A 14,895-nucleotide genomic window follows, 5' to 3' on the forward strand; every position below is an offset into this window, starting at 1 on the left:
GTACACATGGCATTCCAATGCCATGTGTTAGACTGCCAGGAGGAGCTGGCTAAACAGGAGCGGTGGGGTTCAAACTCATGGCAGTCAAACTAGACGCCATACATGGGTGTCTGAGTCCCATCAGGGGCCACTTACACTCCCTAACGGACACCCACAGTCCGCCCTAAGCCCTCCAACAATCCATGGCTGGCGCCGCTGGAGTCATGTCTCAGAGAATAGAACAACTGTCTAGTCAGAGTGGCTACAGCGATGTCATCCGTGATTTGGGAAACATAAACAAGGTCATGGAGAACATGGAGCGGATGCAGGCGCAACGATTGGCTAACACAGTTGGACCCGAAAAAGATGTAGATGCGACCTTCCATGCCCTGCAGATCCTCATCATGGAAGTGATGTCACAAGACATTGTGCAGATGAATGCTGCTGCTACTTCTACATTCACATCTCCGGCCCCTGATGTGTCAGTGTTACACAGTGCTGCAGACCAAACACCACCACCCACATGTGAGGCACATGAAACGTCAGAGGCCAAAGCTGAGGATCAATTTGCCTTACTGGTAAGTAGTGATGGAGCAAGGTTTCATAAGTACAGAGACTTGCTTGTATTCAATCCTCTAGAAATAACATGTAGCAAGTTAACCAATATGATTTGTGAGTATTAAAAGGGCACAACACAACATTTCTAGTATGTAAGGGAAGCTTATGTATATGTTTTACTAACAGTAACCCGAGTGTCTTAATATGGCCGCCCAAAACGCAGGAATCTTTTTGCGCATGCGTCTACTATATCTACGTAGTGTGACGTATCTATGCGTATGGTGGGAATTTCCTTCATTTGCGCACTAGTGCCAAAGATGGCCGCTTCATGCTTTACATACTAATGCACATGCTCCTGCCTGAACTAAAACTTGTGTGTTCTGCTTAACTATTAATGCTATAGTTAAAATAAAGTAATGGGGTTAGAGTATAAATAAGTGGAATACAGTGCATTCATTAATTTTTGTATTCTAAGATGTCTCTTTTTGACTTCTTTAATAGCTCGTATTTGGGCCTGAAGGGTGACTTAAAATGCTCATGTGCTGGGAACACTGAGAGACCTCGAGCAGTGGCATTGAAACCTTGCCAAAGACTGTCTTAACCGCAATACGCCTGGGAAAGTCACCCCATGACCTGGGAATTGCAAGTTTGTTAAACATTATATATTAAAATGAAATATTATTGCTGGGTGGAATAAAATCATGGGAAATTAAATTATGGGCGGGAACATTGAACGACTATATCAAATTGAAATGATCTCATCTTAGTATGGTGTGATAACCTCTCCTCGTCTTTCTGACCAATCAATTGAAGGAACACATAGAATTTTCAACACTTAGGGGGTGGTACACACAGTGAAATGGTATAACTAAGGTAGCATTAGTCAGTTAGATTGTCCGACTTGTCACAGACCTATCACTGACCTGTCACTGACCCACCGTATGCTGAAGGAGAATAAAGAGTAGAGTGCTGGTCAAGCACTTTGACAGAAGAATCGGGTGTTTGTTGAGGGAGAAGGGGGGTCCGAGAGTAGCTGTAGAGAGGGGTGAAACACTGGCATTGCACTGAGCGGAGGCTACCTGTCCTGTTCTGTACTCGTCCTGTCCTGTTGGTACCTGATTAGTCAGGAGCTTTTCTCTTGTCCCAGCCGAGGCCAGGGTTGGTCCTCGCACCATTCTAGGTAAATATAATCTGTGTGGTATGTCCTTGTACCGTTTCCCTTTCTCACCCTTCCCATGTACCAATGTCTAAAGTCTTAATTAAGTCTCCAAAGATTTTTGCTTTGATTATTATTCTTATTCTTGAGAAATTGTTGAATTGTCTGTATTGGATTCTGACTCACAAAATACTGCATAGATAAAGATTTTAGAACCTTCCTGAGTTTGTGATTATTTTATAAAGGTAAATGTTATTTTCTACCTATTGTTCTAACTCTTTTGATCCTTAGATTTAGTACTTAGCGCACAAGTGACAAGGATTGGTAAGTCATGGTGTACAAGTATAAATCCTAAAGTGAATAAAACTCTGATAGGCAGGAGCTTAAGTTGGATTACTGGTTCAAAAGTGTGAATGTTCATGGGCCCAGGTGAGTATGATTAATTGGACTGGCACTCCCGCACCATCAGTGGGAAGCAGTAGCATTCATCTCCGATATATGGCTTCTTTCTGCTTGGTTCTGCCCTCTGCATCATGCCCTGGAATAACACCTTCCACTGTCCCCCAATAAAGTTCTGCAACACTAACCTTGCACCTCGAAAGGGACTGCCATATATTGTTTGCAAAACAATGACACAGCAATCAGCCTGCGGACTGGACTCTTCTCCTTCAGAGTAACTTGACAATCCCTAAAGGACTCTGGCTGGCCTTCCACGGGGCAACATTGTAAAATGTTGCCTGCACGGTCCAGTACTAAGACAGCTTCAACACTCCACTGAATGTGAATAATACATATCAATACACACAGATGAAGTCATGTCTATGATTAATCTATACTACTATTATAAAGCGAGAACTTGGAACCATTGAGGCGGGTAAACTCGAAAAGTACACCACCAATCAGAACACCCAATACAGCGTTGGAAAGGGGAGGTTCATGAGATGGACATAGGCTATATATATGGACACCATATACATTAAAAAGGGGGGGGGCGCCCTCAGTGGTAAAGTAGTCCCTTGTGGACGTGTGAAAAGATGTGGGCGTTAATCTGGCAAGATGTGGGCGTTAACATTGTCCACGATGCAAGGATATGTGGGCGTTACATGTGGGCGTTAACATTGAGACGGGCAAGATGTGGGCGCTAACATTGTCCACGATGCAAGGATATGTGGGCGTTACATGTGGGCGTTAACATTGAGAGGGGCAAGATGTGGGCGTTAACATTTTCCCACGATGCGAGGAGATGCTGGTAAACCAAACTGTATTACAACAGGTAAACCAAACAGGATTACAGCGCAATGCACACTTCACGATAAAAAACAAAAAAGTACAAAACAAAACAGTATTAGAACGTATGCAAGGAGATGTGGGCGTTAACATTAAGAGGGGCAAGATGTGGGCGTTTACATTGTCCACGATGCGAGGACATGCTACAGCGTAGGTAGAGATGCGTCGGCGCAATGGCATGTGGGCGGGGCGTTACGGAAACACGCCGTTCGGGGTCCGGACAGGAGCGCTGGAAGGTGCAAGGGACCCACACCCGACATGCTCAAGTGCTCAGCTAATGTACTGCCCAGCGCGGGGAGGAGCGGCGGTGCGGGACCGACACCCGACATGCTGGAGTGCCCAGCGCGTGGAGGAGCGGCGGGGAGGAGCGGCGATGCTGCTGGGGGAGGAGCGGCGATGCTGCTGGGGGAGGAGCACCAATGCTGGTGAGTACTCTAGCAAAGCCTACTCGGACAACGTCGGGAAGGGCTGCTAGTCAAGTATAAAAGCATTGACGAATGTAGGGTCAGTGATTCCCCCTTACATTCATGTTGCTCATGTTGTGGGACTTGAGTCACAGGGTGCATCCCTGCATCATGCTGGTACATATTTGACCCCAAAAGAAGGCCTGTAGTCAATTGTAGGTCACAAATGACAGCCTATACGTAATGATTTGGGACACATGTGAAACGCTGATGAGTGTTATTCCGTACTATCTTTGACACACAGAAATGGCATTTCGAATACTTGACACCCTAAACAGCCTCTCTGTACAGAGGTGACACACCCACCATCTATTTTCAAATCATGAGATTGTTAGCACTACAAGTTGCACTTACACTTGTCAGAGTGATGTGCTTGTACAGAGGAGTGACATGCACTCAGGGAATGTCTGTTGTAATGAATTTATTTGCAAATGCTCTGCCTGTGGCAATTTTGTACTGTCCCATGATTGCTAAGGACTATGACAATGTGACGTGCTCATGTGAAGAAATTGCCAATGATTGTGTTCCTACGGGCTATTCCTGCTGCAGTGGGGTGTGGTCCACTTGCCGTATCTTCCTCATCATCGTTAGGTGCATCTGGCACTTGTATCCATGGAGCATTGGTGCGTACACCTATGTTGTGCAACACACAACATGCAACAATCATGTTTCACATGATGTCTGGGCTGTACAGGAGCCTTTCACCTGTGATGCCCAGGCACCTGAAACGTGACTTCAACACGCCAAATGTGTGTTCCATGATGCCCCTGGTGTGTTTGTGGACTGCATTGTACTGCTTATGGGCCTGTGTGTTTGGGGCTCAGAGGGGTGTCATCATCCAAGGGCAGAGTCTTGATCACTTGTGCAGAGAGACATGAGTCAATAGTTGGTTCTGCATGATGTGTTGGCAGGCTCACTGGTTCATTGCTGTGTGATATGTGTGACTTAGTGATTCTTTTTTGACATGTACTGCTTGTAGCAAATGAGCGGCATCAATGTTTATTACGTAGCCTCACTGTTGCTCCACCCTCCCCCCGAGCCAATTTACTATTGTGTGCAGCGCGGTTGCATCACTTGCACTCCCACGGCACACCATTGTCAAGTCTGTCTGCGCATCTCCACAAGCCTGACAACGACACTGTGATGTTGTGTGTTGAAGGTGGGTGGCCACGTGTGTGTAGGTCTATGGTAAGGATAAGGCGGACACAGCAGTAGAGTTCATGGCTGGCTGAACTCGTGATGCGGTTAGGGGTAGACCTTTGACTTATGCGGGGGTAATAGCGATACACACAACAGTTGGCATATATGATCCCGGACCCCGAGCGGGCTTGCGCTCCCTCACTTAACCTTTCGGTTGAGCTTGCACTCCAGAGGCATGCTATATTGCAACATTGTCCATGGCGGGACAGGTGGCGCCAACACTACAACAGAGATACACACCTTAGTTACTTCCTTGGCAAGACCAACATTTAACGACGCCCAGAGCCCTGATTTGAAGAACCACACCCCTACGCTAGACTGTCGTATGCCACTCCATTCTGCTTATGCTTACAGGGGGGTACGACACAGCTGCATGTCCCAGGTCTACCCCACTACCTGAGGTGACATGGTTGCAACCACTCTACACAGCACAATGTTATGTGGTAGGGCCTAGGGCCCTCATGCATACATAATGACCACACAGACACACTTAGACAGTTTGTGGGACTGGCTACGGGCATGTGCGCCCGGCCCTTTCATTGTCAGGGTCACATGTTTAGTGACGCCTGTGCTCAGCTGAGTTTAAGACAGCCCTCAGGGAGTGGTTGGTTCTGGCAACATATACAGCAGTGATCAGACAATCAAAAGTTCAAAGTTCAAACAGCAAGGGTCCATGACTTGAGCTGCACATAGTTAGGGCCCACCAGATGCACTCTGGCTGGCACAGGCACACGGGGCGGTGACTTGCGGTGCATTGAGGTAGGGCCACGAGAGCTGAGTGGGTCCTTGTTGATGTCCAAGGTGGATAGTCGCAGAGTGTTTCAGGGGACAGTGGAAGGTGTTCCTCCAGGGCATGATGCAGAGGGCAGAACCAAGCAATACAGGAAAAATGGAATAGATGAATGCTACAGACTCATTCTGAACACCACGTCAGTATCAGCTACATGATGATGAAGACAACCCCCAGGCCATATGCTCAGATGCCACCAAATTTCAACCACAGAGTGTCAATGAATTTCGGGGCACAGAGTTAGTGGCACCAGAGCTAAAAGGGGATGCAGTCTGCCATGAGTACTGTACAATAATATAAACTCTACCATAAATGAATCAAGGCTCAGGTCCAAATGTGTGACCTACTTAACCACAGTGTAGGCCAAAGGCAGTAGTCAGCAAGAGACCACAGACACGTATCGTATGCACAGAGTTGGTGGCACCACATCGAAGGGAGTACAGTGATATTAAACGTCCCATTACCATATGAACTCGGCCATCATGATATCAAGCCTCAGTTCCAAGTGTGTGACCTACTAGACCACAGTGTAGGCCGGAGGCAGCTGTCAGCAGGGGCCCACAGCCACCTGTCTTTGGCTTACGATGCACAGAGTTAGTGGCACCAGAGCAGTTGTTGGTAGTGTTCCATCACCTCCATAACAATGATCCTTTTTTCCTCCGGACTGAACCGCCTCTTCCTCTTACTTCTCTCCTTGCACAAAATGATATGAACTCTGCCATAAATAAATCGAAACTCAGGTCCAAATGTGTGACCTACTTGACTGCAGCGTAGGCCGGAGGCATCGGTGGAGTACGTCAACGAGAAAGGAGTGCTGGGGGCCTGTGTCACGGAGGCCAGCGATGGCCCGAGGAGGCTGCCAGGGTCGCGGGGCTTGGGCTTGGAGCTTGCACCGGCACGTGGTGGGCCCTCTGTGACTCCCCCGGTGTCGACAGGTGAGCAGGGAGGCCTGGGTGTGCAGGGGCGGCCAAGATGGGTCTGGGGACCAGTGGCCTGGGCTGCAGTAGGCGCACAGTATTGCAGGCATCTCCGCTCATGGCCTCTGCCTCGTGGTTGGGTGAGAGGCGCCGCCCTGGCAGACACCTTGGCCATTACAGAAGAGCACCACGCCCAGAGCTAAGGGCTTTTTATTCACACCGCTATGCTGGCCTGACTCCGCTCATGCTCACAGGGGGGACGTAACAAGCTGCATTTCCGCGATCTTCCCCACTGCCTGGGGTAACATGGTTGCTTCCACTGCACTCCAAATACCAGCAGTATATGTCGACATGGACATATCTGTGGTCTGCATACTGAAGTCTGGCCAGCACATCCATGCCACACTTGGCATTGTGTACATTCGTATTCATGCTTCACTTGCCTCCTTCGCACATGCCTGGTTCCCACCTCTCCCCACATTCTGCTATTGTGTGGCTGAGGTGCCATGGCTTGTGTTCATGGCGAGCCCAGGTTACCACAGTAAGTTGTGCTGTCATGTCTGGTAGGTGGGCATTTTATTTGGCGTGTTGTATGTGAGTTTGTAAAGTGTGCATTCCCAGAATTGTGAGTTGCATGATTGTGGAGTTGAGGTGTGTGGTGTGTTCATTTGATACTTACCAACGAGCAGTGCATTTCCATAGGTGCCATCCTGGAAGTGCTGGTTGATGATGGACTGTTGGAAGATGCAGGAATCATGCACACTGCCTGGGTAGTTGGCGACGACGTTGGTGAAGAGTACCCAGTGGTCCACTATTGCCTGGATGGAATGCGTGTGGTTTCTTTTGCGGTAATTGTGTGCAGTGTCAGCAGGGGGCACAAGTAGGACATGTGTGCAGTTACTTGCTCCCAACACTTGCAGGAAGCCAGCTACGGTGTAGAAGCCTTGCTGGGTCTCCAGCTGTTCCTGCGCAATGTGGGCGAAGTAAAGGTGCTGGGGTACCAAGCTGATGATGGCATCCAGGTCAGTTGTGTTGAACTTTGATTTGACTGGCTGTGAGATTCCTCCGACTGGTGGTTGTTGGTTGGAAGGTACCAGAGGCCAACAGGTGCAGCACAGCCAGCAGCTTTGTCTGCGGAGGGATGTTGGCTGTCTGCTTTGTTGGTACCGTCAGCCTGCGGGCAATGATGGTCAGGGTGTGGAGAATGGTTGTCCTTTTGAGCCTGTAGTGGGGCAATGACATCCTCTGGTGTTAAGTCTGTGAGGCTGGTGCATTTTCTGAAGGTCCGCTGTCTTTGTCTGCGCTGCCTCTGTGGTAGTCCAGTGGGAGGGGGGATCCGGTGGAGGCATTGGGGGTCCGTGTGGGTCGGGCCTGGGGGTGGTGGCAGTGGGTGTTGTGGCCCTCTTGGAGATCCAAGCTGCATGAGCAGTAGGTCCATGTCATCTGTTATTCTGCAGGTGTGGCTCTGGGCTGCGTTCCCTTTTATGGTGCAGGTTTTCGTCTGACTTAACATCAGGTAAGAGCAGGTGTTAAATCTCTGCTGCTAACGCGCCTTCTCCCCTATTTTTGATCTTATCGCCAATCTGGCTGTTGTTGAGAATGTTGCGAAGTGGTGTTGTCACAGCTTTTTGCACGGGAACAACCTACTCAGCTTATTATTAGTGTTAGCTGCCGGTGTCATCTGTGGCGCTGTTTTTTGCGGCTACTATTACAGGAAAACTGGTGATATCGGCTGTTAGCACCAGCTTGCAAATCTATACTACTATTATAAAGGAAGAACTTTGAACCTTTGAGGCGGGTAAACTCGGGAACCACAGCACCAATCCACACACCCGATACATCGTTGTAATCATCAGGGTGTGCAGATGGACATAGGCTATATAAACGCAATAAATATATGTTATTTAAAAAATTTACCGAAAAAAAAGTAGTCCCTTGGAAGAAGTGCCGGCCACGACGTGCGTGCCCAATGTGAGGAGCGCTGGGAGGAGCGGCGTCCAGGAGCGCGAGGAGGACCGGCGGACATGGCGCGGGGGGGAGCAGTGAGGAGCGGCGGACAGGCGGTGAGGAGCGGCGGACAGGCGGTCAGGAGCAGTAGACAGGCGGGGAGGAGCGGTGAGCGGCGGATGAGGTAGGTTATTTATTTATTTATTTAGGAGCGGTGAGCGGCTGAAAAATGAAGCAAAAATAAAAATCGTGAGCAAGAGGAAGCAAACGGAGCATTACAAAAGTGAGCCAAACGGTGCATTACAGGAGGAAAAAGTTACGTGTGCAGGTTACAAAAGCTTAGAAAGTAAACATAGAGGTATAGGAGGAATAAGTGACGTGTGCAGGTAGCAAGAGGAAGCAAACGGATCATTACAAAAGTGAGCCAAACGGTACATTACAGGAGGAAAAAGTTACTTGTGCAGGTTACAAAAGCGTACATCGTGAGCAGGAGAAAGCAAGCGAAGCATTACAAAAGTGAGCCAAACGGTGCATTACAGGAGGAAAAAGTTACGTGTGCAAGTTACAAAAGCGTAGAAAGTAAACATAGAGGTATAGGAGGAAAAAGTGACGTGTGCAGGTAGCAAGAGGAAGCAAACGGAGCATTAAAAAAGTGAGCCAAACGGTGCATTACGGGAGGAAAAAGTTACGTGTGAAGGTTACAAAAGCATAGAAAGTAAACATAGAGGTATAGAAGGAAAAAGTGACGTGTGCAGGTAGCAAGAGGAAGCAAAAGGAGCATTAAAAAAGTGAGCCAAACGGTGCATTACAGGAGGAAAAAGTTACGTGTGCAAGTTACAAAAGAATACAAAGTAAGCATACAGGTATAATACTGCAATATATGGAGAAAGGCTCCGGGGGACCCGCGGATAACATCAGGGCGGGCGGGGGCCCTGAAGCCTAATTGCTCCCGGACAACGGTGGGACGGGCTGCTAGTAGGGCGATAAATGTATTACCACTTTGGGTGTGATAAAGTGCTGCTAACTCAGCGATATGTCCTTGAGAATATGCCCCTGTGTGTCAACATCATATCAGGCGCAGTCTATCCCAAAGGAATGACCAATGTTCACAAGAAGGTGCACATACATATGTAAAAAATCCTGGGACAGGAATGATCCCAGTGGAACTGGCCAAGTCACCAGCCTTGTTATGGATCTAAAGGAAGGAAGCAAGAGAGACAGACTTTAGTCAGTCAAGAAAGATGCCCTAATGTGGGCAACTGCAGTATTCTTTTTATCAACCTGAATGACCATTAATTCCTCATGGACTGGTCGAGAAAATGACACTAAAGAGCTGTTGACTAACTGTCATTTTCCTATGCTATTTTCAGGTTACATTATTTTCAGGGGTTCGTACAGGGTCTACGTTTAAAAAAAAAATATTGAATTGATGATAAATAAATCTAATACTGAATAAAAATTTTGTAAGAACTTCATAAAATAATATTTGCAAGTGACATATTTTGCCACAACCCATTCTGTCTTTCAATCAAGGTTTAAACTTTTGTCAATCGTATAGTCTAGATACACAATGTACATTTCATGACTACAATAGTGAAATTGACATCAGTTTGTAAACAAACAGAAATTCCCTTTGTGGTAGACATCCAGGAGCCCAAGAGAAGTACAAGTCAACAATGTTTAAAATATACTCATCTAAATACAGACCATGCAGAGAGAAATAACAGTAGGAAGTGCAGATCTGAATAAAAGAAGTTGCAAGAGGGATGTTGAAAATTGAAAGATAACTTTCTATGCAAACTATTACAAAGGTATTCTATATTGCTGACATCTGGCATTCTAAATACAGTACGAACCCACATGGTAGCATTCACCAACACATTTGGCTGCCCTCATTTTTTGTTGTTGATATTAATCTTTATTCGATTATGATTAATAATCATAAAAGATACAAATGTTACAAAATGACATAAACACATTAAAAACCATTCTTAAACGCAAACCAATACATTTCATTAAGATAGGACAATTCATGAGAGTATAAGAACCTTATGAAATCTGCGGCCCGACATAACATTTAAAGCATTATTTTCAAGGCACACATTATTTTGTTCCAATGTAAGCCACCTTTTAGGTAAACAATAAATGCCGACATCACGGCCTGATGTAATAACTGCAAGTATAAAAAGGGAGGTCAAAATTGAGTAAAACCTCTCACTTTTAAAAGTGGTAGTAGGTACCTTCTGCGCAGAAATTCATAAGATTTACAAAAAAAAAACAAGTGTATTAGGGTCTGGGAAGAACAATAGTCACAAGGGCAAAGTAAAAGCGCATGGGGATCAAACTGAACCGGAGGGAAGCAAATCATTGTACGGATAGTCCCCAAACAAAATTTTGTGAGCAAAGTTCTGAGATGCTTAACTGTTGTAATATAAATTTCCGGACCGATAACAGATTTCCAAAGAAGAAAGGATCTGACTGAATTTTTCTCCAGCTCCCAAGCTTCCCTATCTTCTTTAACCTTATTTAAAAATTGTTCCTTAAAAAGATCACAATCCCCCTTTTTAAGGAGATGTGGCCTATTGTAGATGTCAAGGGAAAGGGCAACCTATTTTATATAGTTTATCCACAGTATATTTTGTCCATACGCTCACTCCATACAGACCTCAATCACACTCCTGTTGAACCACAAACTCTCTTTGACCCAAACAGACATCCAGAGTAGCAACGGAGCCAGTTTAACCTGATCCTCCACATAGTTCAGGCCCAATTCATCATGGGTGATATTGAGGAACTTTTTGAACCCAACCCCAAGAGTTTACTACAAAATCGGTCCTCTTCTAGCTGGACCCCCTCTACACATGCGGTTTCCCCAAATCACAGCACCATAAGTCAGGACTGGGAAACACTTCCTTCTGTAGATTTGTAGTATGGCAGAAAGGGCTTATTACCCACTGACAATAAAAATCTAAACAAGGAGCAGGCTTGTGTGAATTTGGAACAGCGACTGGAAATGCAGAAAAGCCAATTATTCTGTGGTCGAAAGATATCCCCAGATAGGGAAAGATGGAAACCCTAGTCATTTTTTCCCTTTAATATCAATGGGTCTAGTCTTAGTTGTCTTCCTCCCACAGACCATATAATGTGTCTTTGAGATGTTAGTATCTAAGTTCAGATCGTCCATGAACTTCACAAGGAGTTTTAACCCATTAGCCATTCTGGCCATCAATACGGCGTCATCGGGATATAATAGGGAAGACACACTGACAGACTTTACCCTGAACAAATCAGCTCCATTTTCACCCAAGCATGAATTCAGGCTATTAATGTGTAGTAAAAACAATATTGGTACCATCATGCAGCCCTGCCTAATCCCTTGCGGTAGGCTAAAAGATTCAGTGGTCTCCCCTCAGTGCCATATCTGATGCGGGCATTTACATCCGCGTGTAGAGCTCTAAGAAAATTAATCAGTTGTGCTCACAGTCCCATTTCCCCAAGAATATCCCAAAGCTTAGACCTGGTCACCCGATTGAAGGCGCTACTGAGGTCCATGAATTCAAGGAAAAAGAAGCCCCGCTTCGCCACAACATATTTCACTATGATAAGGTTGAGGTTCAGGCATTGTTCCACAGTGCCCATCCCTTCCCTTAATCCATATTGGACAGGGCATATAATATCATTGACCTGGGCCCTAGCTTCCTTTCGCTGAAGGACGATATGCTCAACCACTTTTATAATTGGTCTATAGCAGGTAGGATCCTGCCAAATCCCCTTCTAGAACACAGGGACTATAGTAACTGATTTTTAAGTCGACAGTAGGCCTAGCTAGATCACTAAGGTCAGAGGGGTGCTGCAAGGGACTTGATTCTAAAAGCAGAATATACTCAGTTGGGAGTCGTATTCGAATTGTCGCACTCCAGTGTATCAACAAGATATCACGTGTGAAGAAAAATCAGAAAAATAGAATAAATCACTGGAAGGAGAAAGATACACGGAAAGAATAAAAATGTATTCATAAGAAATGTTATAAGTTTAATAGTACAATTCACAAATAGAAATATGAGGGGACATGTGAAGAAATGAATTTGAGCAAAAAAAGTTATGAACAGAGGTATAAGCAACATAAACACATCAGTTCAACACTACACATCAACTCCTGATAATTACGACAAACAACCAGAATAATTAAAAAACAATGGTTCTGAGCTTGTTCCAACAAAACGTTGATCGAGATGATGGGAGTGTCGACGTTTTGGTCTATGATGCTGTCGTCATGTAGACCATCATCAGGACCAAACAATTCATTGCTGGTAAAAAAAAAAACCTGAAAATTCACACTTGAAACCTTCTCTTGAGAATGAGAAGTAACGACCGCTGGAAGCGGGAAGTGGATCTTAACTACGGCGTTTTAATGGACGCTGTGTTGTCTACTAAGTTCTCGTTAATAGAAAGTCGTCTTAGGTAGGATGCCGAATGAAATTCAATTTCATGTGGTTCAGCGATTCTCTGTAAATCGACCGGAGACGGGTAGGGTTTGTCGGGCCCTAGCTTCCATTCGCTGAAGGACAATATGCTCAACCACCTTTATAATTGGTCTATAGCAGGTAGGATCCTGCCAAATCCCCTTCTAGAGCACAGGGACTATAGTAACTGATTTTTAAGTCGACAGTAGGCCTAGCTAGAACACAGCATTAGGAACATTGGTCAAAACTGAAGGTCAAACATGAGGTTCAGCCTTGTATAGGTCCATAGGTATTCCATCTGGCCCATATGCTTTATTGGATGTACTTCCCATGTTTGCATCGTATACCTCCTCATATTAAAACCTGATCTTGAGTGGGTACAAGTTATCACCAATACCCTGGTTAGAGAGGAGATCTTTATCAAGTGCTTATATCTTATGATAGTGGGCGACCCAGAGGGCTGGAGGGATGGAGGATCCTATATCATCGTGCGCATTCACATTGGGCTGCCTTCCATTATCCACTGCCCAAAGACCCCTGGAATCTCTAGAGGAGCAACTGGACTCCAGCAGGTCCCAAGATGCTTCTTTGAGCTCCACCTTTCGCTTCCCTAGTGCAAGTTTATATGCCCTCCTCCTCCTTAATGATATCCTGATTACAGGGCCTCCCGGAAGTAATTACTCACAGACCTGCATGCTATGTCGAACCAGCCCGCCTTGGCACCTCTGAGTTTACTCACCATATCCCTTATGATATTACCAGCAGACTCATTTAACTGGTCAAATTCTTGCACCACTAGAACAGGTGATGTGTCAAGGGCTAACAGGGGCTTCAAGATAATAGCAATATTCTGTCTGACCACAGATTTATTCACCTTAACCATTGGGAGATTAAGCTAGTTTACCCTCAAACCCCCACTTTTTGCAATTAAGCCAGTCAGGCCAGGATCAGGAATTACGTACGCCCGAGCCAACATTATTCCAAGTACTATTTCTTTGGGGTTATTGTCACTAAAGTTAGTTTCATTGACCACTCCTGGGCTAACAAGACAATCAGGGGACCTCGAAATAAAGATATAATCAATGATGGTCCCTTTACCCCACCCCACAAAAGTGGGCAATTCCCTGGACGGGCTAGAGCCCACAGGCATTACATTCCTAAAATCATGCTTGACCAAGAGCCTCCAATTGCTTGCGACCCCTCTGGTCAGACTCAGCCTTGCTTAACGCAAGATCTTCTAACACAAAAGTGTTACCATAGTAGGAATTTTGACCCAGTTTAGCATTAAAATCCCAATATTTTATTATGCTAAAAGATTTAAAGTAAGTGTATAATCTAGACTCTAGGAGCAAGACTACTTCAAAGAGCACCTAAATCTGGCACCCGGGATCACCAATAGAGTTATAGAAGTTCACAAGAATTCTTTTTAATTCATTTTCGAAATTAACACCCAAAGGATCTGAATGCCGCTGTGTTTAAGGGGATTGAAAATACTCTCAAATTGGCTGAAAATTGTACTAAGGTGATTAGACCCCCTTGAGGCCGACAACCAAGGGAGGCAGTTGCTGCCACCCAAAAACGTTGATAACCATTGCGGCCGACCGGGTCAAGAGCCCATATCTCCTGAAGCTAAATAACATCAAACTCAGTAATATAATTATGACATTGAGGATCCTCTAGCTAATCCCTGATATCAGCTATGTTCCAGTTTAAGATTTTTAGTGGACTTCCTGGGACACTTAAAGGTGCATACCTCGCAGACTCAGCAGGTGGAAAACCTGGGTAGCTCTCTGTCTGTGGGAGGACTAACACTAGAAGTACATGGCGAGATATCCAGGAGTCAATAATTTTGATCCAAGGCACATAGGGGAGCAAATCTGTTACTCACAGGGATAGCTATTTGTACAGGGGAGATAGCTGTGTGCCTAAAAGAATGATGGATTGTGCTGTCCTTTAAAGGGGGATGGGGCTGTAATCAGCGGTAGAAGAAGCCAAGCAGGAAGATGTTAATACGTGCTTCCCTGATGGTAAGTGGGACAGAACTTTGAAGTAAACGATTGCTCAAATTTGGTGACCTATAATTGATCACAACACAATCCTCCTCCAGGGATAAGGGCATAGGTCCAACCCACCT

This window comes from Lissotriton vulgaris, chromosome 1_1 (genome assembly GCF_964263255.1).
Source record: "Lissotriton vulgaris chromosome 1_1, aLisVul1.2, whole genome shotgun sequence".
NCBI classification, from domain to species: Eukaryota; Metazoa; Chordata; class Amphibia; order Caudata; family Salamandridae; genus Lissotriton; species Lissotriton vulgaris.